This window comes from Filicampus tigris, chromosome 8, assembly GCF_054856515.1.
Source record: "Filicampus tigris isolate MCC_2025a chromosome 8, RoL_Ftig_1.0, whole genome shotgun sequence".
In the NCBI taxonomy this organism is placed as follows: domain Eukaryota; kingdom Metazoa; phylum Chordata; class Actinopteri; order Syngnathiformes; family Syngnathidae; genus Filicampus; species Filicampus tigris.
Window position 1 is genome coordinate 2,597,272 of NC_141224.1, and position 27,187 is coordinate 2,624,458.

A 27,187-nucleotide genomic window follows, 5' to 3' on the forward strand; every position below is an offset into this window, starting at 1 on the left:
ACACTGTCAAACAACTTTGAGTTCCTTGAAGGTATTTAGACTATTTAACAGTGTAGCGAGATTAGCGTTTATTATCTTGACAATCGAGTCGTTTATGTAGAATAAATAGTGAAGTTAACGTTTGTTGCTGGAATCAGACCTTTACTAATTTGGTTCTCAAGCGTATAAGCTATTTTGATCATCTTCTCACCCCCATCTCCATCCAAGGCAAACATTTACTCTTGGAAACAGACAACTTTGTGTCTTGGGAATGTTGGTTTGCTAGCTAGCTAGCGAGCTAGATAGATAGATAGATAGATAGATAGATGGATGGATGGATGGATAGATAGATACAAAAATGAGATAAATAGACAATCATATCAAATGTATTCAAAACCTTTGCCACGTCCAGTGCAAAAATATTGACGAATGTAAATTCCCAGACATCATCATTTCTTCTTTGCGCTGCGGTCCTTCACAAGCTTGCAATTTGAAACACATTTTATTTTGCCAACAGGACATCATAAGTCAAATGTCAGTGCATCGTGTCCACAAAGGACCTACAGTGTTACACAATGCAGCGTCCTATTTTGGTGGCCTTATCAATAGGGGATTTGTTTCTCAGCTTCTCAGCCGCGTCTTTGTCTGTGAGAAGTCCTCATGAAGGAGCGCGGGGGACAATGGGCGACTTGATCGGAACCATGTATCACTTTGGATCACATGTATAGAGGAATGCGGGAGCATGACCAGCCAGAACCGATGCGGTTTGGCCCCTGTGCGGACCGTGAACATCTGCGAACAAGCCAAACGAGTGTGATGGCATCAGGAGCAAGGTTCAGCAAGGTCTTGCCTGAGCTTCAAAGCCTCCCGTGGCTCGGCGCAGGAGAAAAGGCCGACTTGTTGCCACGAGAAACAAAAAGCTATTGACCGGCGACCTTCCCCGTGTCACACTCGGTTGCTCACAAACAATACCTGTATACAGTACCTCTCTATAATATTCCCCTTGGCCGCATACTGTCCTGAATTCATTCCTGGGCTTGCCGGGACTTTGCGGGGACCAAGCGGAATCTTAACGGCCTGCCTCTCAGCCAATGTTTATCAAGGGAATCCTCAGCGCTCACCCTGGGCCGGAGCTTGAATTTACAAGGAAACGATCCACTTAAAACTGTTGACTTTGAGGACTCTCGGCAGCTCAGCGGGCGCTCGCGAGTCGGAACCCCGGCCCGCTTCGTTCTGCTTTGCCAGCGCGGCTGCCGTCAAAGTAATCGTCAGAGGATCTCACCTCGCGCTTAATCCCTCCACGCCCAACCGGTTTGGAATGCACCGCGCACGTGCCATCAACCGCCCGCTGACACCCGGTGCTCGTGATGGGCAATTTTATCGCTAGCACGAGGGTGAGTGCAGCACACAACAAGACGTTAAAAAAACAACATCGGGCAAGGCCACGGGGAGGGATTGCAATCCTCAGCCATTTGTAATGGAGAGCAAGGGGGAGGGGCTCCGGCACTCGGAGATGGATGTGATCTCATGTTAATTGTGCGGGCGCACATGTATGTGTGCGACCACATAGGGCGAGATGTGTTGGAATTTCTGAGAGCAGTGCAGATTTTTTTTTTTTCCCTTCTATTTTTTTTACAAGCACGGCAGGAGTTTGCACTGTTGTGTACGTGCAAGTCAGCGAGTCTAGTGAGTGTGGGGCCTGTAGTGCTTATCAGGAGTGTGTGTATTTGCGCGTGTGCCTGTGTGTGTATGCGAGTGCGCTACTTTGCACCCTTGGCCGGGGATAGCGACCGGAGTCTTGGGAGTGTAATGTTAAATTTGCAGAGTCTTTTGAGTCCAAAACAGCCTAGCGCACTATCGTCAACTCTGTTGCAATATATTGCAATGTTTTGGTAGCAAACAACCGTTTCATTTGCTCTTTCTATAAACACAACGAAACACGCACCAGCGCACGTTTGCATTCAAAAACAGTGGAATCTCTGGGGCTGAACACAATCCGTTCCGGGAGACCGGTTGACGTGCCATTTGGCCCCAATAACGGAAGGTCCAAGATCAGCGCTGACCTTAACTCTTTGTCATTGATAGCTACAAATCAAGCCAGAAATCTTGGTGTAATTATTGACGCAGACCTAAATTTGAACAACCACTTAAAAGCTATTACTACATCTCCATAGCTGGAATTTAGGTTAAACATGCTTTTATTTTCAGTAGGCTAGATCACTGTAATGGTGTCTTTAGAGGTATTAGTAAAACATCCATCAGGCAGCTGCAGCTGTTCCAAAATACGTCCGCCAGAGTCCTTCCAAAAACGCCAGGAAACTGGACCACATCACACCTGTCCTCAAATCACACTTCCTGCGAGTCAAAGAATATATTTTAAAATCTTGCTGTTCGTCGATCAATGTCTAAATGTCTGTTTTGGACCAAAATACACGCACGATGTCCTAGTACTCTACGAAGCATCCAGAGTACTCAGGTTGTCTGGGACAGGCTTCTTCTCTGTTCCCAGAACCAGAACCAAACAAGGTGAAGCAGAATTTGGTTCTTTCTTCTGCTCCCCACCTGTGGAACAAACTCCCCCAATAATTGAGGTCTACTGTCACTTCAATGAAATCAAGGTTGAAAACTTTATTGTTCAGCGCAGCATTCCCCATGAATCGATCCTTTATTCTCCTGTTTTAAATCCCAATTTGCATGCTATCTTTTTATTTATCCAGCCTGAAGCTTGATTTTAATCAATTTCATCAAATTATTTTACATGACGTTATGATTTTTGCGATGTCTTCATATTTTTTTTTCCTCTTTCTCTAATGACTTTGATGTTTTATGTAAAACACTTTGAATTGTCTTGTACGTAAAATGTGCTTGTGCGTTGTTCGTATTTTCCTTTAGAAATCAATCCATCCATCCTCCTGTTTAGGGTGGCGGGGAACTGGCCAGTCAGTCACAGAATGCATATCAGAAGACAGGCCAGCATTCACACTCATATTCACTCCACCGATGAGTGGGCACTGTTCCCACGCTGCCTTCACTGAATTTATTCAAATCTACCATGACTCCAGCAGTGACTCAGTTGAAAAAAAATCAGAAAATAAATAAATCAGTTCCACATTTGGATTGTCACTGTCATAAAACCTTTATTAGCTGTACAGGCAATTGAAATCATATTTTTTACATGAAAACCTAAAACAACAAAAGATGGTCTTGATTTCAGTGACATCCATCTGTTTTTTTTTTTTACAGCGCTTCACACCGTCTATCCTCGATGACTTTGGTCAAGGGGCATGTTACACCTTGGACTCAGGCCAATCACAGGGCACATATAGACAAACAATCCCTCGCACTCACATTCACTGCTCTGGACAGTTTAGGGTCTTCAATTCATGAAGAAAATGTGGGGGTTGTGGGGGGAATTGGGAGTACCCAGAGAAAGCCCGCAGGCGAACATGCAAACTCCACACAGGGATGTGAGGCAGATGTGCTAAGCACAAGGACATAGACCGAGCTCCTTCAGTGATAAATGTGAAAGCCAAATGTGGAACAAGAAGTCAACCAATGTAAAACAACAAAGCTTACTTTGTGTTGGAGTATTGCCAAATGAAAGGCAAAACATTAGGGATGTAACGATTCAAACCCCGATTTGATTTGATTTTCGATTTTCAGTTACTGATTTTCGATTCGATTTTTAAAAAAAATCGCTACCATGTTTGTCTCTGTGCGCTAGTGTGGTGCTGCAGCCATCCACAAAGGCAATGATGTTTGGTGCAAGCGCATAATTTGATCTACGCATTCAAAATTTGGTATGCATCTAGAATGGAAAGAAATGTAAAGACATAATTTGTAGACTAATTTAATCAAACCGATTAATCGGTTCAATTAAAATAGTCTAAAAATGAATATTTGATCATTTTCGATGACTCGTTACATCCTTACAAAACATACATATGCTGACATCTCGTGATGAACGATGACAACTTGCAAGTATTGTGCGACTGAGGCAAAAACCTCCCAACTATGTATGTTGAATTCTGGCTTTTACAACCAATTGGCACCATAAATGTGTGAATGCTAAATAGCTATCAGAGAATAAGATAAGATAAGATAAGATAAGAATGCCTTTATTGATCCCACTGTCCAGTGTCTTTTCTACAAAGTTGGCAAGTATACTTATGATATAAAGAGCTCTTTCTGAAATTGCTTTCACTGGTTCATCTTGTCGCCTGTACTTTAGGGATGTGTACATTTTGAGTTTATTTTCAGTTTCCGAAAAGTCTTAAAATGAAGTCATCATTTCTTCTTCTTGGCTTCTAAACATGTGTCCTCTGGTCTTCTTCTTTCCTCGTCCTGCCCTTTTTGCCTGCCTGCCAGCTCCTAAGCCTTTTGGAACCTCTTTGGTTATATAAAGACATTGTCGAGTTTCCTGCCCTGGCCAAGGTAAGACTGCCTCCAGCGCATCGCGCATTGCAAGACTTGAGTATTTTGACACCCCCGACATTGTTTTTTGGGATGAATCTATTCTTTCTCATCTACGAAACATCAATAAAAATGCCATTCTTAACGCTAAGTGCCGCTTTACAAGAGGAAGCATGAAATCCTTCCAGGAATCACAAGTTGTAATCTAAGCCCGCTTTGGTATTTTGAGAACGGAAATCAAACCATTACATTTGGACCTATTTAAACTTAACATTTAGTGGTCTTGCAGTGTCTATAGTTATCTTTCGCTTTGGCAAATGTCAGTTGTCATCTTTCATTTAGGATCGCGTATGATATCCCCAACTTGGCACTACCTGGCAGCACTCTGCTTCAGAGCATATCGGCACAAGCAAAGGTATTTTTAAAAATGTATGTTGTGGGCTTGAGTCCACAGAATACTCCGTTTTGGGTTACTGAGAACGGGCTATTTGAAAAAGCCTTGTAAATGACTTCCATTTTTGTGCTTTTGATTTTTTTTTTTTTTTTTTTTGTACAGTACGTCATTTGTTATGTCAAGACGTATAAATATGTCCTTGGCACTGTTGAAAATAAGGCATCGGTATCGGTAATCGCCCATTACAAGTATTTAATATGTCACCAAAGCCGGAACTATTCAAGTTAATTACATTCAAAGAAACAACAAATCATCAGCAACATCAAATTGACTTATCACATACCTGGTGTGCATCTCTCATAAAAAGATTATTCAATACATATTTCGATACATGGGGTGCAATACGATTATGTAGCGCCACCTGTTGCTTTGACGTGCACTTCAAAGCATGGGACTGTGATTTTTTTTTTTCTCTGAATCTGCGTGAATCCGCACACCTTAAATCAACTGCCTTGTGACCGAGTTGGCTCACTCGCTCCCGCTGAGAAATGATGAAAGTCGATTCTAATTGATCGTCTTCTCACTTAGCTGCTCCTCTCCCACTCTGGCCGCCCCTCTCTTCAGGCATCAGTCATCCGCTTGCCCTTCCCGCACCCAGCAGTCTATCCAGACCAGAGGTGGAACCAAAATGCCCAGTCTGGCATGCATAATCCCCCAATGCTGACCTGAATTCCTCTCGTTTTTTTTTTTTTTTTTTGCTGTCCTCTGCTACTTGTGCTTCAGTGTTCCTGTCAGTGGCACCCACCCACTTTCCATTTCCTCTCTTTCGCTCCCGATGCCCTTTTCTGACACATTATGTTACTTTTGTCACGTCACTTGGTGTGAATTTGACACATTGCCTGCGCGTCACCTGTTTATCAGGATTTCACTTTGTGCAAACACTCTGGACTGTGCTTGTGCGTGCGTGTGTCTATGTGGGGAGGGTGTTTCCAAGGTTACCGCAGAGGCACTAAATAACTGTGACAGCTGTGGCTGGGGACTCTAGTCAAGCAAAACGATATCGCCATAGATACAGAGTACTAGTCAGCAACAACACTTAATTCCCCCGTGGCGTAAACACAAACAAATAGGCATTTGGATGTGAAGCCATAACCGCAATTTGTGCGTCCTTCTCTAAGCAGGTCATTGAGTCTGTCATGTCATTTATTATCAGGAGATTGTGGGCATGTTGCAAATGATAATCACAACATCCAAACATTTCTAGAGGGCCACTTTTGAAGAATACGAGAGAGCAGAACAACAAATGTGCAGTGAAATCATGTCTATGTTACTGAGTGGTTCCAGGGAACGGAGAATGCTTAGATTGTAATCTCCACAGTAGTGCGCCCGTGGCCATCTGTGCCGCAGTGATGGTGTGTGTTTGTGTGTGCGCGCCTCTTGGCCTGCGTGACGTCTGTTCTAAGCCCGGTGCGGGCTGCTGCATGCATTCATCTCTCCGTCACCCAAAAGCAGATGTCACTAGGACGATGGGGAGCGGCAGATTGCGGTGGCGAGCGACCGGCGACAGGTTGAAGGTGTCTCCGCCCCACGGTGCCCAGCAGATGGAAGCTGAGGTCATTATCTGCTCGCTATCTTCATCCAGCTAAAAAAGGGAAAAAAAACAAAAACACCTTGAGTCGGGCTCCTACTGAGTCAATCGGTACCTGAGCACGACATGAAAATAACAAATTTGTGCTCTACATTGGATACTCTGTCCATACATTGTGTTCCTTTTGTCCATTTTCCTGTCTGCCGACCAAGTTTAGTACCAGTGAAATTGTGAGGGCAATGTTAAGATTATGAATCAGTTGTGTTTCAAGAAATTAATCATTCCCAAAAACGCTCGATAGCAATGGAACCGTCTCCACCACCAATGACGTGCCTCGAGTTGTCCAACAGCCTCAGTCGGATTGTCCCCCTCACCCCCTTTTGTATAAAGGTCGGAGTGCATTGTAATAGTAAAGTCATAAATACAGGAAATACAATATTTGCATGAAAAACACTTCTCGGCCAATTACCGGCATATAAAACAAAGTAAGACTCAGCTGCAATGGTTAAAAATCTGCGATATAGAAAGAGCAAATAAAAGGTTTTATATTATAGTTTAATCCCTCCCACACGCTTTAACGCAAAAGCACACTGTTAAAACACATTTTAAATCTATTGAACACAAAAACTAATTGCAAGCATAACGTATAGAAAATACTGTACATACTGTATTGTTGTGTGTGCGTGCATGCATTCGCTTTAAGAGGCGGAGACTGGTGGGGCGAATCTGCGTGTGAGTGTCTGGCCAAGAGCTGTGGCCCACTACAGCTTTTGCGTCAATGTGCTTACAGTGGTACACTTCTCCCTGTTTCAATACACGGCTAAAAAGGGAATAGTATTGTGTAGTTTTACATTAGACACAGTTGAGGTATGGAAAAAAAATACTTTGCAGAAATGGTGGAAGCCAGTGAAAACAATGACGTATGGACATGCCTTAATGAGTTGGACGACCTCAAAATATCATTTTGGCTTCCTTTAACCAGAACATTATTAATACTTTGTCCACCGTCAGTACGTTTGTTGTCAAAAACTTTACTCTTGTTACTAACTGACGGTCATTCCAACGCAATAGATGCGTGGGAGTAAAAGAGCATGTGTCTGTTTTTGTACCTACGGGGAACAATAAATGTAGAGGTCCAACCGGGACATAGGTCAATTTTGCGCTAATTCCCAAAAGTATTAGTCAAATGAACCCATAGACTCAAACGTAGACCAACTGCAATGTAGCAGTCGTCGAGGAATGACATGACAACAAGTACAGCGTGCATGAAGTACACTGCAATGTCAGCTGTTTAGTCCAAGAGACACACCTCCCAACCACGCGTAGTAATCTCACCCTGCCTGTTCGTCGCCAAGCCACAAAAGTTGTTTCTCTTGCTGTTCCCAAAAGCTTATTGAACACCTCTATGACGGCATGTCAAGCAAGTCTACCTTTGATGTGTTCTTAAACGCTGCGCCACTGATGAACCTCATCAGGGTTCCGAAGCAACCCCGGAGTAGACTGCATAAACCCCGCGAACAAACATGCGACGCGTCGTCAACAAAACGGGAGTCACCACCAGTGTTGGACTGAGAAGGTCCGTCAGTAGTGACGAGTCCGGTGACGAATGAAAATCCATTTACGTCTATGCTTATTCCGTCCGTTTTTTTTAAGTTCCCTGTCATTCGACAGCAGAGCGGGCGTCCAGCAGTGACGGATTGACAGACCTTCCGTCAGTACTAACTGAATGCCTGCCTCTGGTAATCGGCTTTTTTTTTTTTTGGATCCCTTACTGCACCGTAATGTGAACCAAACCGTGCACTTAAAACCAAGGCTCTTACCGTACCAAAATTTTCATCGTACCATTGCACCCCAAGCGATAATGTAAATATTGGGGTTTAGTTCCCCTTTCACTAGACTAGTGCTACTGCAGTAGCAGTACCAAGGCTAATACGCATGTATGCGCATGTAAATATACAGACTGCCACGACTTGTCTGCCAGAGTTATCAAACACGTGCGTACCAGACAGGCTTTACGTTGCGCAAACACATTAAGCAAGTTAATCTGTTTGTTGCGTCGCAGATGACGAAAACAAATCACGTCCGCCTTTTTTGCGCCGTCCGACATGCGCGCGCCCGGTTGCTCTCCTCCGTGTCCCCGATTGTAGTGCCACTTGATTTTCTCTCATAACCGGCAAAAACTAAAAAGAGAACAGCAATAAGTGGCCATTCAGAGCGGATATCCAAGTCATCAACTACACTCGGAAAGTAGGGCAGCCTGGGAAGAGAAGCACTGTGTCACAGTAGGCAGCCGTTGCCGCTTTATTGCATTGCCCGGATCCTTGGATAATAGGCTGTATGCCGTACATGCCGTATGGAGGACATGACTAAGTCCGTGTTTACATGCGTCTTGTCATGTCCTTTCTGTGTGTGCTCTGCTTAAGACAGCTGTCAGTAACAGAGGCTCTTTCTCACTCTCTCAACAATAAGGCTGCGTGGAGTTTCTACCTTGCAAGCCAGGCGGCTTAGCATTCATCCCTGCAGGCTACAGTAGCCTCAATGTAGCAAATATCATTTCAAATGTGTGTGTGTGTGTGTGTGTGTGTGTGTCAGTTTCCTCCAAGCAGATACATGCTCCAGATGCGTGATTTGCATTATTGAGGGCAGCGTTTGTGCAAGAGCGTGATGTTTGCAGCCGTGGCGGCGGGCCAAATGCGCAGTTCTTCTTGTTTGTTCGGCTAAAGCTGCGCTCGCGCTACACATGGGCACGGCGTCTCCTGCGCAATCGGCGCGCTGGAGGTGTCGCTTGTTTTACGGGCCCTCGCACACATGTGGCACACAGATGTGCTCCGAGGGCCCTCTCGGCGGGGCGTTGCTGTCTGGCCGTAAGCGTCGTTTTATTGCGCTACCAAAGTGATCAAAGGTTGCGGTGGTTGCTTTTCCGAGTGTTTGTTTTCTCCTGTTTGTCTTGTGTGAATGGACACTAGTTGGGCAGATGTACGGCAATGCCCAGTTGGGGCTTTCACTTTGGAGGTACTTTCAAAATTCCAAAGTATTCACGCATGAAGTCAAACTTACATGAGAAAAGGTGTGACACCCACACCTTCGAGGTCACACTTTATCAGCGCTTGATTGTGGTCAACCAGGAAAAAACAAATAAACATTTTCGCTTCACATTTTTTTTTTTACTTTAGTCAAGATTACCAGATAATCACTTATGTTAGTTTCCAACATTTCTCTTTGATTATTCAAGGAATAGCGCATGAATCTGAGTCAGGCATGCCTTTATCTCCGACTCGGAGTCTCTGGCCTTGGCGGAGGTCTGCGCTCACGAGTGCTGTTCTAGTTCTTAGTTTACCCTCAAGTGCACCAAGTGGGCAAACATTTCTTGACCTGAATTCCATCAGCAGATGTTTTGTCTCTGTGCAGCCAACAAGGAGCTCATGTGCGACTTTTAAAACGCCTTTCAAAATAAATCTAAAGCATAAACAAAGGCTAGCTAAGAGCAAGACCACTTTGTATTGCATCAAATAAATCTGTCTTGATTTTTTTCTGTGAAGTTCAATTTTGTTGGACCTCAATCTAATTTCACAGATTTGCCTCTTTTGCGCCAGATTGTGGACAATGCGGTTGCACATAATGTAGTTAATTACACACTAGCACAACAAAAACAATTCTAAGCAGTTGCTTTTTCCCCGGGGATGCTTAAAGCAACAATTTGTAGTAATTTTAGCTTTAAAACAAGAGCGCCTCGACAGCACGAGACCTCTACCATGGTTCAAAGGAGGCTTTTTTTCTCCCGTTCGGTCAAAATACACAAAGGATAAAGAATAACTGCCCATGTGAACCCCAAAAAGTGCATTCAGAGATTTGTTTGTAAATGCATATGTGAAGATACTTTAATTGCTGAAACCTGTGCAAAAACGGACAACTATTTAGTACACCATTTGTGGAGATTTAGCATCAAGCTGTCTTTCACAATTTCAGCTTTCCAAATTTTTTGGGGGGACTGTGGCTAAAACGACGCTGCGTGATGCACTTTGAGTACAGGATGAGTTGCTCCTACCCCACAGTATGAGAACTTGAGCATCCTCGATTACATCAGTGGTAATCTTAGCCAGCTATGCCTTCACTATGGAGATGGCGTAAACAAAAAAAGCCAGCATCTGGACGGTTGCTTCAGGCTGGCGTAGCCATTTTAGAGTGCCTTGTTGTCAGCTGTGAGTGGGCGCACATCATGGAGAGAAGGCGGAAGAACAACGGGGAAAAATGTTCAACGTAGGTTTTCGTGGTTTACCCGTTATACACGGTAAACATTCTAAATTTGCCCTTCTGTAGAGATTTGGTCTCTACCAAACAATCGCTATAACACTTATCGGTGACTTAATCATATCTTACCTCAGTGGAAAATTGGCTTCAAGCACGTCTGATCACAGAGCTTGAGGAGCTGCCGCCTGCCAGTTGCGTTTTTTTAACCAGCTCAACGTCAAAAGCGTCACCCATCCTCCCTGCTTTCCCGGCTGCTCGCCAACTGGGGGGAATGCTCGGTGCTGTGTCTCATGCAAATGCCACTGCTCACCCAGCAGCCCGCCTCTACTGCAGAGGCAATGCAAATGATTGCTTTCAATATTGTTTTTTTGTTACTAACCGGGGTGGAGGTCGGGCGTCGTGACTAGGCGAGCTGCCACTTGTTCGCAAACAGCCCAGAGTGTGATGAGAAAAGCGAGACTCTGTAACGACAAAGTAAAAGCATCATTTGTGTTTTGAGCGTGGAGGAAGCACTTTATCACCAAGTTGCCAAATTACACTCATTAAGTGTGCCGATCCGCTGCCTGCACACTAATTGTGGCACAGGCAGTGGACACATAGCCAAACACAATTACCGCCCACCTCTACGCCGACTACTCCGCCGAGCATTTGCTGATCACTCGGACCGCTAATGCTATTCCGTGCCAACATTGCAGCTTACGTTTTCAGAATAGTCAGGCATTACAAAGACCCAACCATTTGTATACAAGCCATTTAAAAGTCCATTTTCCAGTATATGTCTCCTTTTAAACATGTGAACTGAGTAAATGGAGAAACATTTCCAACATTTCCTCTTGATCCAAGATAACAAAATATTGTCACAATTTTTTAATATTGGACCCAATCCAGATTCAGTTTTGTTTGCCCATATAAAATCTGACCCTGCGTGAAGAGTTTTTGTCTAATCAGTTCATATTTCAACATAAACATGTCAACATAAAAAATGTTATCCGCTATAATGTTCTCCAGTTGTGATACACAAGTGTCAAATATCAATATTACGATTGTCCAAAGTGTGAACGTGACACATTTTTTCCAGTAGCGCCAGAAGTGTATATAGGAAAGATCAATGAAAACATGTTTCATTCCAGAATAAACAGTCATCACTCGCCATGTTGCCCTTCATTTTTTGCATCTTCACTGCATTGCGGATTTTTTTTTTAACCATACGTATCTCGCATATTATTTGCTCTGTCGAGCCATTTTGTGGTGATTATTTTTCCACACCGAGAGTTACTGAAGAGTAAAAAAATAGTGAGCCAGGAGGAAAGAGTGCGTAAAGGACAAAATGGCCTAAATTACAATGTGCCAATGTCACAGACTTGAGGCACAGATACTGCAGTGCTGTAGAAGACAGGAAGATGATCCCAAGGGGACAAAAACAATGCCTGCACCTCACATGTATTTATTTTGGTATTATATGCATGAAGCTTTTAAATATATCTAAATAAAATAAACATGTGGTCTCTACTTTGCAGATTTTGCAGGGATGGTCTCGGAACATAACCGTCACGATTACTTCTTTACATAGTAGGTGAATTTTCATATTCAGTAACATTTTGTATGCTTGATGCACTTGACAACGTGGTTTCCCAGGATATCAATTTTCACGATATCATAGCGTGAGTTTTTACTCTGCTTTTCCCTCACCTTGGCAAACTAGCAAGAATACCAACGTAAAAATAATAAAACAACACTAACTGGGCCCTAATTGTAAGGCAGTGTTTTCAGGTAACAACCTGTTAAAGGTGTTTAAATGTGTCCTGTTACTATGCTATCATTGCCAGTGTGCTGACTCCATTTGACTTGACTTTTACTCTCCATGCCACTGCCCACACAGCCACTTCCCATATCATCCATAAGTAATTCAATTAGGGTGGAGACTGTTTGGTGACCAGACGGAAGCTTAAGCATGAACATAATTCCAGACTGTGAGGCACACTCCAGTCTGTGGTGAGCCTGCGTGTGTCTTCCTCCACCGCACACACACACACGCACACACGCCCCAAAACCAACTGAGCATCTCTGAGAATTTTATGATCATTTTTTTTTTCTAGGGGCGTTTTAGTGAGTACGTAATCGTTGGGATTTGCAGCTCCCAATCCTCCATTTACATGTCAAAACCTCCCTGGGCCCTGGATGTAAGGGACCCAATTTGGAATGACAAAGCTCAGCCAGACACAGCTGATCCACAAAAGAGGGGCTGGTTAAGTTCTTCCTCCCAGTCACCAGCTGCTCCACTGACCCATAGAACCCCCATTCAGCACAGCACAGCGCAGCACAGCGGTGCTGCCACGTGAGGCATCTGAGGAGCTCGCCTCTCATCAATCTCATTTGCTACCATTGATTATGTTATCGGGACACTCATTTAGGGACATTGTGTTCCTATTCGCTTTTTATTCACTCAATTTGCTACTTGATTGTGTGCGTGTCTGACAGTAAAAGGCAACGTGATCCAAAGGTTTGCCGCAAATCACAAATGCAGCGGTGCCTTGAGGTACGAGTTTCATTCGTTATGCGACCACAGTCATAATCAGTTGTGTTTCAAATCATTTCAATGGATGGAAATGACATTCATCCGGTCAGGCCTCCTCAAAAAAAAAAAAGGCAATTTTTTAATTAGAAAAATAGCACTCTATATTGTGCCTGATACAAGACATACAGCATGGCATGATTCAACAGAAAAAAAAAATAGAATCAACTGAATGGCCATTGTGCTGCTGCTGGCCTCTTGGCCACCTGGCACATGAGGCAGACAGACATGTGCAGTATGGACATCTGAACAGTATAGCTGTGTCAGCTCATCTCAGCTCCTCGCAGAGTATAAAGACTATATGACTAGGAGTGCTTTTATATCGAATGCCTAAACATGTTCCTGCACCCCTTGATATCATATATCAGTTGCTTCAAGGGTTATTATGCGTGTCCCATTATGTGTTAGCATTAGCATTACGCTATGCTATTGTTGTTTTTAAGTACACAACATGTAATTCTCCTCATTTTATGGTTAGTCTGGAAGTAAATATCAGCTGGTAGTGGCATTAAACAGCTTGAATCCTTCTTTTGTATTTACAGGTTTGTGACAGACTATGGCGTATCCTAAATTTGCACTTAACTCAGAGCAGGCATTTGTCCGTCACTAGCAACAATGCAACAGAGCTCATAATTACTTGAAATATTTGTATGGAAAACACTTTTAAGTTTGACTTTTTTAATCTAAAGCAATCAAATGAAAAACTACATACGGAGGTAACAACAACAATAAATCCCCAAAACATTTGCCAAGATATCTTGTGCCTGCTAGACGATTAATAAATGAGCTTTTACATCATTTATTTGGATCCTGACACTTACTTTAGATGATGTTTTCTCAAGGAAAGAGGTTGCACAACAAGCTAATCCCCTCACAGTTGTGTCTTTAGTGTGATTATGTAAACCCCAGATGATTCAAATCTTCCTTTCACGCGTTTTGTTTATTTCGTTGCGCAGGACAAGGTGAATGGCGCGGTCATTGATTTGTTTTAACACCAGCGTGTGCAGCATCTATCACATGGACGCGGGCTCTGTTTGTGTCCGCCTCTCGACACAAAGTGGTTAAGGGATGTGTCACCTCCCTGCATTGTGCACTGGAAAGACAGGATCCAGGCCATGGCTTTGTTTTGGAGGTCACACCCATTGTGTTTTTCTTGGATTTGGCCGTCATTTCCAAAGGGACTCGAACATTTCCAACAGCAGCCAGTGTTTCCAGAAATGAGAGGCCAGAGAGTACCTGACTGCTTGTTCTAAGTAAGACAACCGCGCGGCCTGAGCCCAGATGGCCAGGTAGAGCCGACTCCTGTTGATGCAAGGAGGAGGATTACGTAAGTGGATTTAAACCGGTGAAAACGGGGACGCGTTTCATTAGCGTCACCGGTGGCAGCTCTATATATGGAGCACGAGCCCACAGAAACAGACGTGCAGGGATGAAAATAGCCTTTAATAGCCCCGTTTGGGGAGCTTTATTCCATCCCACTCTGCTGCCACAAGGATAGTGACAGACGGCGCACACTCCGCTGAGAGCGGCTCCATTCACCCAATCACCGCGCTCCCTCGGGCCGAGAGGGAAGGAGGAGAGTGTGGGAAAAAGGAGGGGCGGTGGAACAATAGAGGTGGGTTATGGTGGGGTAAACGGAAAGAACGGTGACAAGAATGAGCTGGAAGCTCTGTTGTTTGATAGGTCGTTCAGGAATTATATAACCAAATAGCTCAGCGGCTCTACCATTTACCTTTGTGCGATCATTCATGCCTGACCATTTTGTACATGTTAAGCAACTTCATTCTTCCCACTTGAAGTTTACGAGACCCGACCTAAAAACGTTCCAGTCAGTCGTAAACAAAAGAAACATGGCATACAGCTGCAAGGAGTTAGTATTTGGTCTGCTCTTGAATAGCTCATTTCACTCTCCGCAGTCTTGAAAAACAAACATTATATTTTGTTGGCAACCTTGATCACTTTGAAAAGAATATTCAGGGATGTTTCTACGCAGCCCAAAAAATGGCGCCATCTAAGGCAGGCAGTGCTGCGTTTCGTCGGCTTCCTTGCAGCCTTTGTCTCTGTTGACCGAGATTCGCTTTGGGCGATCAAGGAAGCCGAGTGCATCTTGTCCAGTCTATTCCGACTTATCCAAACATGCTACCATTCGAAAAGAACCCGGGTCCGAATGCTGAGTGGTGAAAACAAGTCGTTTGACATCTGCTCGGGTCTTCCAAAATGGCGAACTGACGAATGACGGACCGGTACCCTGGCCGCTGACGGATGACAAATGAAATATAAATACAACATTTTGTAAAATGCCCATCTCTGTTTTTTCATGTACACAGAATTTGATTGGGATTGAATCAGGGACATTTTTAGATCTTCAGTTCAACATTCTCCCAACTGAGCTATTCTGGCGCACTACTAATTGTATCCAGACAACTTTGTTTTCCTAGAGAATAACCTTACTGCCAAGCCAATACACACTCAAAACAATTTATAATTCAATAGCACTATAAAGTGTGTCCAAACCTTTGCCTGGTAATGTAAGCTAGAACTGAAAACAACTGAGCTGTATCGTCCCTTTGTGTTGATCAATTTCTTTCAACTTGGATGTTCCAAAGTTTTAGTTACATTGTTTCAATAAAAAAAAACAGGGAACTTTAGGGTGACATAAAGCTGTTTATAGCTACTACCGCTACTACTACTGGCAATCACAATCTGACAAACTGTGACAGTTAGCTGCTAACAATCGCCAAAACCATATCGTCCACTCCTAACTCACGTCATCACTACGCGCACCCTCCCAACTGGTTGAGAATTGCCGTAAATAACAAAATAAACAGGCAACAAATTTAACTTTAGGCTACATTAGCCTTCTTAGGACATAAGCTTATATCCACTGATTTTTCACAACCATAGTAAGTGTTGAGATTTTTTTTGCGGCCAAAAATAGAATATTCCGAATGTCCTAGGCCATTAGCATTATCTTGCCACATGTGATACACCAACTGTGTTGTGGAAAAATGTACATGTATATTTAAATCAAAATGTTTTCACAACTGTTTGTCCGTTTTGTAAAATGATTTGAATTCTGATTTCAGAACGACACTGAAATCAGGATCAAATAAGATCTGAATTGAATCAGAATCGTGTCATGTCATGTCATGTCATGTCATCTTCCAAACCGCTTATCCTATACAGGGTCGCGGGGAGTTGCTGGAGCCTATCCCAGCCGTCAATGGGCGAAGGCAGACTACACCCCGAACTGGCCGCCAGCCAGTCGCAGGGCACACATAGACACTGTCACTGAGCGGGAATCGATCCCACGCTGCCCGCACACAACTCAGGCGTGTGTACCACTACACTATCAGCGGACATGATCTGAATCAGAATCGTACGAAATGAAAATGTGATTACCACAGCCATAATGCTGCTATTTTGCAACGTTTTAAGTGCTTGTTACTTAATGTATAATGAAGACTTACCAGGTCCTTCTAATGTCACCTAGCAGGGATATATTAAAAGGTTTAGGTCTCTGGAGGGTACTCTCTGCACATTTACTTGTAATAGCTTTTTCATCCAGAGGTGTCCTTAGCTGGAAGCACAGTCACAGTCAATGCTGCTGCTGCTGCAGATGTGTTGGGGGTTGGGAAGCATGGAAGGGTGGAGGGAGTGTGGGTGGTAGAAACCCAATCCCCTCATATTGGGTGCACATTACCCCGAGAGAGTATCCAAGAAACCGGAGGCCCAGCTGTCCTTAACAATGGACCTGCCCCTCACCAGCCACTACTCAAAAGGAGTGTGTGTGGGGGGGGGGGGGGGGGGGGGGGGCTCATTGTGACTCCTCAAGGGCTGCTTCCAGGGAGACTCGCCAGAACATGCTCTCATTCACAACATCGACATGTCTATTGCTGCTCGGGACAAGAAGCGTATATTCCATTGCCATCACATGGCTATGCTAAGCTTCTATTGCTAAAGCTTCATATTTAGCCAATGCCCCAGATTACTGGTTGTCGCATCAACGTACCCATCAAGAAACATGTATGAACAGTGGTAGAGCAGTGTCACAACTTGTTGCATGGAACACCAACAATAATACAAAATATACGTATATACAAAAAACATTGTTCCCTATAGAAATTATTCTTTATTGTATGCTAAATAATACACATATAAATGATAATTTTAGCCATTTAATATGATGAAAATTGTTATGTTCTATGTACATTGTGTCTAAATGGACAATGAAAAAGTCTTTTCTCACATGTTCTAATAAAGCTCTTCTAATGGCGAGTTCTGCGCAGTGTAAAACCTACAATGTAACGGCCCCATCATTGAGGCCGATGCGATACGTATTGAATCTACATACGATGGCAACATTTCGATTCATGATACGTATAAAGCTACTCCCGGTGCTATAAAATTAAATCCAATTATCACACGGCATGATTCACTCCAAATACGATGTTGTGCATTACAATTTGTTCTCAAATTATATTGGCTCGTATTGTATTTTTCAAATGTCGCTGAAAATTATGACAATGCATATAGATTTTTTATACAGCCCTAATAGGAGCAAATAAAAATTCTGGAATAAAATGTGTCAAATAACTGTTCACGGGGTAGTCTGATTTACAAGGTACAATACTCACATGTTGTGTTTCTAGAATACTACGGCACACAATGAACAAGTTTGCGCAGCCGTGTATGAATAAGTCACAAGAAGACATGCTCAGTTACCGCTGTACTTACTGTTTATCATTTAATTGTTTTATATTTATCGCCTAGAAGTGTATTTCACACAAATAATTACTGTAATCAAGACTTTACTGTTCCCATAGCATAGCTTAGTGATAGATTTAAGTACAATGTGTTCAGACATACCAAATTCGGGTCACATCACAGATGAAATGAAAATGTGTTTCTTGTGTTCATTTCATCATGTTTCTCCTAAATCCGGGAAAAGCCTGACTAGAACTCCAATAGTTAAAATATATGCCTTTTGTCTGAAATGTGTGACAAGAAATCAACGTTGACCTTTTTAAGTGCACGCTACATAAAATTCAATTGAGTCTAACGTCGTAACATTTTACTTGTAGCATTAGCTGGCCTTCATATGAAACAAAGTGTTTTTGGTGGCTTGGTAAAATGAACAAGAAAATGCCAACTGAATGAGAGCTAATGATGACAACAAATTGTCCCACGACTTTAGTTGGCAGTTGGCTGCTAACGTTAGTTTGCATTTGATGTAAGCCAACTTCTCGGAATCATTTGTGCCAGGGCCAGTGTTGTTATATGTCTTTGTGTCTGAGGCTTTGCCGTTCTTTTGTTCAAGTACAATGTTCAAAGCCTCCAGGGTGAACAAAAGCGACCACTAAAGCTAGCTATTCAACGTAAATCCTCATGCTACAGTGGAGAGAGAACAGCCAACATTAGTTTTCTCTTATATAAACTAGCAGAGCATATCCTTTTATAGCCTGATTAAGTTCCTTTATTTATTGATTCATTTTAGTTTGAAAAGAACTATCCAACCTCCGTGTTTAATAGCTACCAACAGCTAGCTCTGTTTAGGGTATACTGAAACTAATCAATCATTTATTTGATTTTTTTCCTGACAAATTATTTTTTCAATAATTGAGTTACGTGTTCAGAGCAAACAAAGTGGAAAAAAACGGCAAACTGATGGACAGCTGTTAACATGAGCTTCTTTTCAGCGTAGGCTAATATCTGGTCATGTCCTAATGGAGCTCTTGGTTTGTCCTGTTTGGATTTCAATGTTTTATTAGTTATTTTTGTTTATGGCACCCAGATTGACCAAATTATTTTGTTAATGGCACAGTTAGCTTCTAATGTTAGCCTGAGCTAGTATTGACGTTGCGATATCACATGCTGATTGAGTGGTCTTGTTTTTCAGGTCAGTGGAAGGAAAAGCAGCTTAAAATTGAACTTATAATACACGGAAAAGGAATCTTATTGTAACCGTGGTGGTTAGCTGTTCATAAATAATTTCACAGTTGTATTGAGTGTGTTTCATTCTTAAAATACAACATTTTGAGCGGCCTGGTTGGCCAAAATCTGCAACTCAAGCTAGCAGTAAAGGTAACCCGGCTATTATGTTCTGTAGCTACTCACATTAGATGGGTTTGAACATTCTTACTTTCTGGTGGTTTTGGACACTGTTATTTTAAATTACAACGTTTTGCATGCCAAGATTAATCTAAAGCTTGCATGATATCGTCCTATTGGGACAGTTACATTGTGTTGATCATGGGAGTGACATGTTTCTCTTAGTTTTGTACATAAGAGTTTTGCGAGAGTAAAATGTTTAACGCATCCACAATCCAAAAGCAACAACTTAACCCTGAACTAAAACAAACAAACAAAAAAAAAACCCATTCACTGGCTGTATCGAGCAATTCCAACCGCTAAATGTTAACGTTACATTACTCGGAACTTGGGATTTTTAATCTTTTCCTATAGTTTTGGACAGTGTTTTGCCAAATACACATTTTAAACCATTCACATGACTAAGAGCTACGACTTAAGCCCTCAAGAAAAAATTATTCTATCATCCAGTCATGTCCATTAGCTGCTAACGTTACATTGTTTTAAAGGTGAAGTTTTCTTGTTTTTTTTGCATTGCTTTTGTTATAAAACGCCACATACAGTTTATCGCGCTACTTAAGAAACAAACAACCCGATATTTTGTGAGCTCTGGCTGCTAGCGTTATCCTTCCTTAGAACATTTTCAAGTTGTTTGGCCTAAAATAGGATGTTTGGAACATTATAACCAATTAGCGATACCTTGCCCCATGTGGTGCTTCGAACACGTAGAGATAAACACTGGCGTTTATTTGCAAATACTTGTTGATTGGCACCTGCTTTCCAAATTCATAAATAGATTTTTTTTTTTCTTATAATCACCAGCGTGAGCTGTCAGTCTTTGTTGTGCGCTAGCTGCTGATTGTTGATGGGGATGATGCTGGGATAAGTGTCTTGGAGTCTGTTTGGAGAGATTGAGAGACATGTGGGTGAGACAAAGCGAGGCAAACGTTGTTGTGTGATGCTGTTTTGTGTAGGTGAGCGTCCCTCAGGTATTACTCCTCCCGCCAGCGAGGTCTTTCATTCCGTGTAGCACAAACAGGCAAAAGTCCACCGGGGAAAGCAGCAGTCTGTCAGTTCTGAGGCTTAGTTGAAGGCTAACCCCCCACCCCCACCCCCCACACACACAAGACAACAATGATTTTCTCTCTCTCTCTCTCTCTCTCTCTCTCGCTCACACACACACCCCTACATACAAGCTACATATGCTTGAAGGCATATGACACGCACACACACACGCAGAGGGGCGGCCTTTTTTCTCCTTCACACACTCAATTGTCCTCTATGCCCTCCCTCTGTTTATTCATGGCGACCCCGGTGCTGATACCATCTAATTCTATCTCAATTACATCAGCCAACTCCCTATCCTCCTCACCAACAACTGTTTTCTTCATCCCCCCTCTCTGTCTACCTCAATCTGCACTGTGCCTTGAATAAAAAAAAAAAAAATAATAATAATAATGATAATAATAATACAATAGGTTGGCTGGCAACCAATTCAGGGTGTCCCCTGCCTACTGCCCGAAGATAGCTGGGATTGGCTCCAGCACGCCCCGCGACCCTTGTGAGGATAAGCGGTATCGATAATGGATGGATGGATAACACAATAAATACCGGCCCAACTGACATACTTGTGAATTCTGCCGAAAACTACACCATCTGCTGAAAAACGCACCTATTTCCCCAAATTTTCAGATTTTTTTTCTTTTTTTTTCATCAGTCATTGTTTTTGATTGAGTGACATTAGCGAAATTGCTCATATAGAACTGAAAATTTTACAAAAACAATGAGGAAAAATGTGATGATGCTTCGCAACCATATTAAAATACCAATTGCTAAATACATACCAACTAATTTATTACATTTTTGACGCAGTGATGAGTAGATACTATACAGTTTTCAATACATGGGCTGTGAAACAATTCAAGGACGGTTCGATTTGAAAGTGGAACGATTCAATTCTCTTCTAACATTCCAGGGGGCGCTATCAAATGAGACCGGGGAGGGCATCACGTTGGTAACATACAATATCTATTTTCACCACGTTGCACACGATTACAAAAATTGCTTCCAGTTTTCCAGCATGTTGAGGCCCCCAAAAAGTTGGTTGCTCATTGGTCTACAAAAAATAATATACACAGCGATTCCAAGAGGGCCTTGATACCGCCTAGTGCTCAGGCCCTAATAATAGTGTGAGGGGAGGAAAAACAATACAGCAAACAGCAAGACTATGATTGGCACGGATTATAAGACAAGCAAACAAACACAAAACAATGTGGATTTAGGACAAAGCGAGAGTATGCCCAGAGTGGGAAATTGGACCGTTTCATTTCGTTGCGTCAGCACTCCAGCTTGCTTTGTTACACCAAATAACAAGGTGGTGGTCACGCGTTATAAACTTGCAAATTGTGATGCAATGGAAGAAGAAAAAAAGATGCCCGTGAGATATGATTTAGTGCTTTCACTACATGTTGGTGGTTGTGTTCGCCTCTAATTACACGCCGCTGCCTTTCCCGGAGCCAGAAAGCATCCCCCCCCCCAAAAAAAACATCCCATACCTCCCCACCCTTGGCAGGTGAGCCATAAAGTGAAGAATTGGTATCTGAGCAAGTCGTAAATCATTCATACAGATTTGATTTGTTTGAATGTCCCATCGCATGCAGCGTTTTAGCATCACTGTCGTCTTTTTAATGAGATGCAGGTGTCTTGCTCAAGCACTATTGTCATGTTGACCAGTTGTATTCTTTTGCTTTTGTAGAGTTTCGTCACTATTTTGTACCAAAAAAAACAAAAGGCGCTTTGATCCACTTTAATGCCATCCCCGCTGGCTTTTATCGTGTTTTCCCATCTTTGTTCCTTGTTCTCCGGTCAAATGTTTCTCTTGTGTTTTTCGCTTTTGGCTTTTTTTTTTGTACAACACTTAATCGGCAAACATCCAGAGGGATGCGTAATACTAAAACTAACAGTTTTAATGACTTCAGCGACTCGGCGAGGAGGTCAGGTCAGTTGATGCTAATCCTGCCTACATGACTGTCATGAACATTTTGTTATCGAATGGAACCTCAAAGTCTGAACATAATCCGTTTGGGGAAGATGAGTTTGCGATTTGTTATTTCATGAGAAACACGGAAATAGAAATAATGTGTTTCGCCTCAGTGGGATTACAATTCAATAAGGTACAGCCCAGTTGGAGAGGGTACGAGGCAATTAGTTTCTTGTTGTCATTTTACGGACGTAGAAATGAATTTCTCAATGCTGTAAATGTGGCATTTTCTTCAAAGATACATCTCGCCAATAAAAGACGATTTGAATATGGTTATATTTAAGTGGAACGAATAATTATGGCTCACTTTGATGCACTCACATGTTTTTAATCAAAACCGATTTTCAGATAACATTTTTTTTTTTTACACTCCTAGTCACTTGTATCTCAAGGCACCACTGTAGTAGCGGTTCATCCCTCAACGGAAGACCCTGAATTGGAATCAACGATTTTATTGTCTTCCTAATTTTGTTTTCCACATGGTAGTGCACATCGCTGCCACTTACAGGACGGGAGTAGCGCTGCCACAACAGTTTTACAAACGACTAGCATGTCATCTGCATACTTAGCTGTTTTGTACGTACGACATGACATTAGCCACGGAACTATCAGTGAAATCTGCCATTATGTGACATTGCGGCTCAGCCTGGGCAGAGGCCGACGCTCGGCTGAGTGCTCCTATTTCTCCCGCTGCTTCTTGAGTGGTCATTTGCGCTGATCCATTGCAGAATGTGAACACGCAGACAGAGGACATTTGACAGTTTGCCATTGAACTCCCGCAGTGCAATGACCATCAAGTTCCTGTTACAGACAATAACAGGAAGTGGTTAACAAGGTACCCGGCAGGCATGGCCAATAGTGGAAATTCTACACGTCCTCCCACAACAGCTTCACGATACAAAATGTAATCGAATCAAGTCAATCCGTCCCTCGTTTCTATTTTGCGTGCCGAAACAAAAATACGGCGTAACAGAAATGAAAACGGCGTTTAGGCTGACGTGAGAAGGCTTTCAATAACGCATGCATGCGTATAAACTGCAGGGGCTGACATATTGTATATTTCCAAAAGCAGCGACCTTTACCTTGCGCGCATACAAATGAAGCGAGCGCTTCGACACCGCCGTCATGTTTATGTGAATGTTAATCATGCTCGGCTTGCTGCGAGTGGCCTCTGCAGTGGATACTGGAGGGAAAGCAGGCGCACGTCCCCTTTTTTTTGTCCAACGTATTGCACCTCAGCGGACAAACAAACGCTAAAAACAGAACCGTGTTTTCATTTGCGGTTTGGAATTTATGTTGTGGAGTTATTTCAGGGAGCCAGTGTTGCGCTGTGACTAATCGATGGAAAAAATGAGCAGAGATTGGTTGTTGTTTTTTTTCTTTCTCTCTCTCTCGATAAAACGATGATGCAACATCGCCAAAGGTCATGTTGTGTTAGTGAGGAGGCATTTCCCCCTCTTTTATGTGCTCCGTTGTGCTTGCGTTCTGTCTTTCTTCATCTGGATGGATGACTGGGTTTTATAGTCACACATGGCCAAGGAACGGATAAAGATCTACATGAGCAATCGATCAAATGACATTTGCAGGGTTGTTGCTAATGCCTCTTTAAGACAACATAAGCTGTGAGCTATGAATTGAGATGTCAGATCCAATCACTGTCGCTCGCACTTATTCACGATCATTGTGCAATGCGATGGCCGGCCTTCCCGATGCCGCTAAATGCCGGTGTCGCTACCAGTAAATCATCTGCCATCCGTTTGCAAACAGGCGCCGCTCCGAGAAAGGTTTTGCTACGTTTTTCCTTTGCCTCAGCCTGTAATTAATGTTCTTCAGGGGGGGATGTGTAAATATAGTTGCTCAGTCTTTTAGCCAATTACGCAGAACAAAGACAGCGGATGTCAGCAGAATCCTCAGCGCTCGGGGAGCTCCGAGCACCAGCAGGCCTGACCTTCAGGCTTTCACGTCTTTACCGCTCCTTATCTGCCACGCGTTACCTTCTTATTGGCGTCCCGGCTCAATCTGCTGCAGTCTTCCAAGGACGGCTGCGCCGTTTGAATCAAACGAGCACTCTTTTTTTTTTTTTGGACTGCATTTTCCAGCAGAATTATCATAGTAGAAATAACAGACATTGGCCAAGGTCGAACAGTCCTAATTTGGATGAGCATCAAGTTGGGCGCTTGCATAGAGGCAGCAACACCAAAATGTGGTGGATTCGTTCTTGGTTCTGACTATATCACTTTCAAAGATTTGTGCAAATTAGTGTTGGTGTTGTTGTCTTAATCCTGCTCACTGTATAAAACATCAATGAAGAAATTACTTTGGCAGAAGTTCTCTGATTCCCAAAAATACTGTGAGGAAGTAAGCTTCTATGGGCAAATGAAATGAGCCCAATCCACACCAGAAATGTATTTTTCCTCTCTTTATTGATGTCACACCCGAACACAAAATTTCATGGAGATATGTAAAGTAGTGTTTGTGTACGGTAATTAAAAAAAATTGCAACATTAGTCAAAGGAACATTTCTCTGATGCATACTATAATTTTTTTCTTGGCTAATTCTCCACACTGGCACCTAACTCAAACCTTTTGCAGCGATTGGTAAATGCATTTTTTGCATTTATTTAAGAACTATCCTCTAATCCTCTTTTCTTTGTCTACATCAAAATTTGATTTGTGGAAATTGATATTTGCAATCCTGCTAACTATATTAAAAAAACACCACGCTTTTGCATAACTTTGCCCATTGCAAAAATGACTGTGAAGCAACAAGCGATTATGTGAACATAAAATGTCCTCAATCCACACCAAAAATGAATGGTTTCTTTCTTTGCCGGTGTCACACCCTAACACAAAGTTTCATAAAAATCAGTAAAGTAGTGTTTGTGGAACTCTGCTCAGTAAAAAGAAAAGAAAAAATTCCTAGCCCAATTAAAGGGACAGTTAGTGTTAATGATAAACATTTAACTTTAAGTTTTGCAGCAAATGGTAACTGTTTTTTGGGGTTTTTTTTGCGTGATTTTGCTAATTCCCCAACAAGCAGTTTCTGAAGAAATATCCTCGAATAATGCTACAAATGTAAGATAATTTGATGGGTCCTTTCTTGGTACAAAAGTAGAAGCAAGAAAAATATGATGGGCTATAATATGAAATATGGATTAGCAAAAGTGAAGAAAATGTCACAATTGTTTTCTTTTTTGGGGGGTGACATCTTGTCATGAAAATCTGTGGATTTTGCATAACTGTGCGAGTAAGAAAAAAATGACGACTACGACAGAACATTGCAATGAAATTCCTACACCAAAATGTGTTGCGTTATTTCAGTGCAACAACTGCCCATTTTCCCCAAAAAGAAAAAATACAAAACAATTCTTCAAATATAACATTTTAAAAATGTAATTGGTCTGCATCTAATTGAATGGCTTCTCTCTTTGTCCATACAGCAGCCCTGGCATGGAAATGTGCAGGTTTTGTTAAACGCTGCAAACTATTAAAAGGAAATTTCAACAATGAAGAAACATTTCAAGGCTACGAACACAGAACAAAATTTGCCACGAAATGTAATTGGTTCTTTTGTGGCCAATGTCACACTCCTTTACGAAGCTTCACGGTAATTGTTGAATTCGTTTATGTGTAATTCTGAGGAAAAAGTCAATGAGGGAAATAACCTTGCAATGTTCACAACAACTAAAATGCCGGGAAATGAATGCTTTCATTATTGGCAGCCCTCCACACAATTTGCTGGGACTCGTCAGGGAAGTGTTTGCATCCTCCTGCTGCAACACAAACAAACATTGCCATTTTAAAGTCATCACTGTAATTAATTCTATGTATGACCTATTTTGGAACAGGTTCACCGCAGAGGCTCCATTTTATTTGATTAAAAGCCCTAGGCACTCTGTAACTTGCGCTTCCAAATGATGTCTTTTGAGTAGCTTGTGCAAAGCGGCGTGCTGTATGTGTTTAGCAGAATTCTGGACTGGCTTTCTGATCCTTCTGGAAAGACTGGCTGTGCAAAGAGGAAGCCGGAGATGCTCCCACTGACTCGTGCATACCCTCGAGCCAACAGGCTAACCAACACGTGTTGGATGGCGCGAGTACCAGCTTTCAGCTCCTCCATTGGTCGAGGCTGCTCACGGAGCTGGGCCGCATTCATAAAACACTAGTTTGCTCTTCTGCATGCATTCGAAAGGAGGCTTGTAACTGTGTGTTAACGGGACACAACGCTACATGCATGCCCAACCTTCGAGTATTTTTTATATATATATATATATATATATATATATATATATATATATATATATATATATATATATATATATATATATATATATATATATATATATATGTATATATATATCTATATATATATATCTATATATATCTATATCTATATCTATATATATATATATATATATATATATATATAAAAAAAATACTCGAAGGTTGGGCATGCATGTAGCGTTGTGTATATATATATATATATATATATATATATATATATATATATATATATATATATATATATATATATATATATATATATATATAAAAGCTGAATTATTCAGCCCTTAACGGACACAATTCTAGACTTTATGGCACTAAATACCACCACAACGTATTTGAAATGAAACAAATAAGATGTGCTTTAACTGCAGAATTTTTTTTTGCTTTGATTTGGCAAGGCAGCTTTACTTACTGCATGTAGTGCATTTCAACAACAAGGTAACTCAATGTGGCGGCACTGTGGTCGACTGGTTAGCACCTCTACCTCACAGTTCAGAGGTTGTTGGTTCGAATCCGGCCCCGGCCTCGAGTTTGCATGTTCTCCCCGTGCCTGCGTGGGCTTTCTCTGGGAACTCCGGC

The 27,187-nt window shown here is 42.2% G+C and overlaps 1 protein-coding gene across 1 annotated transcript in view; it reads left to right on the plus strand.

Annotated features, from left to right (window-relative positions):
- Positions 1 to 27,187, plus strand: part of cited4b (Cbp/p300 interacting transactivator with ED-rich tail 4b) — a 72,610-nt gene that overhangs the window by 7,785 nt on the left and 37,638 nt on the right. Inside the window, exon 4 of the mRNA XM_086037933.1 lies at positions 12,140 to 12,191. The gene's annotated coding sequence lies outside the window, so the exon portion shown is untranslated. The remainder of the gene's footprint in view (positions 1 to 12,139; positions 12,192 to 27,187) is intronic.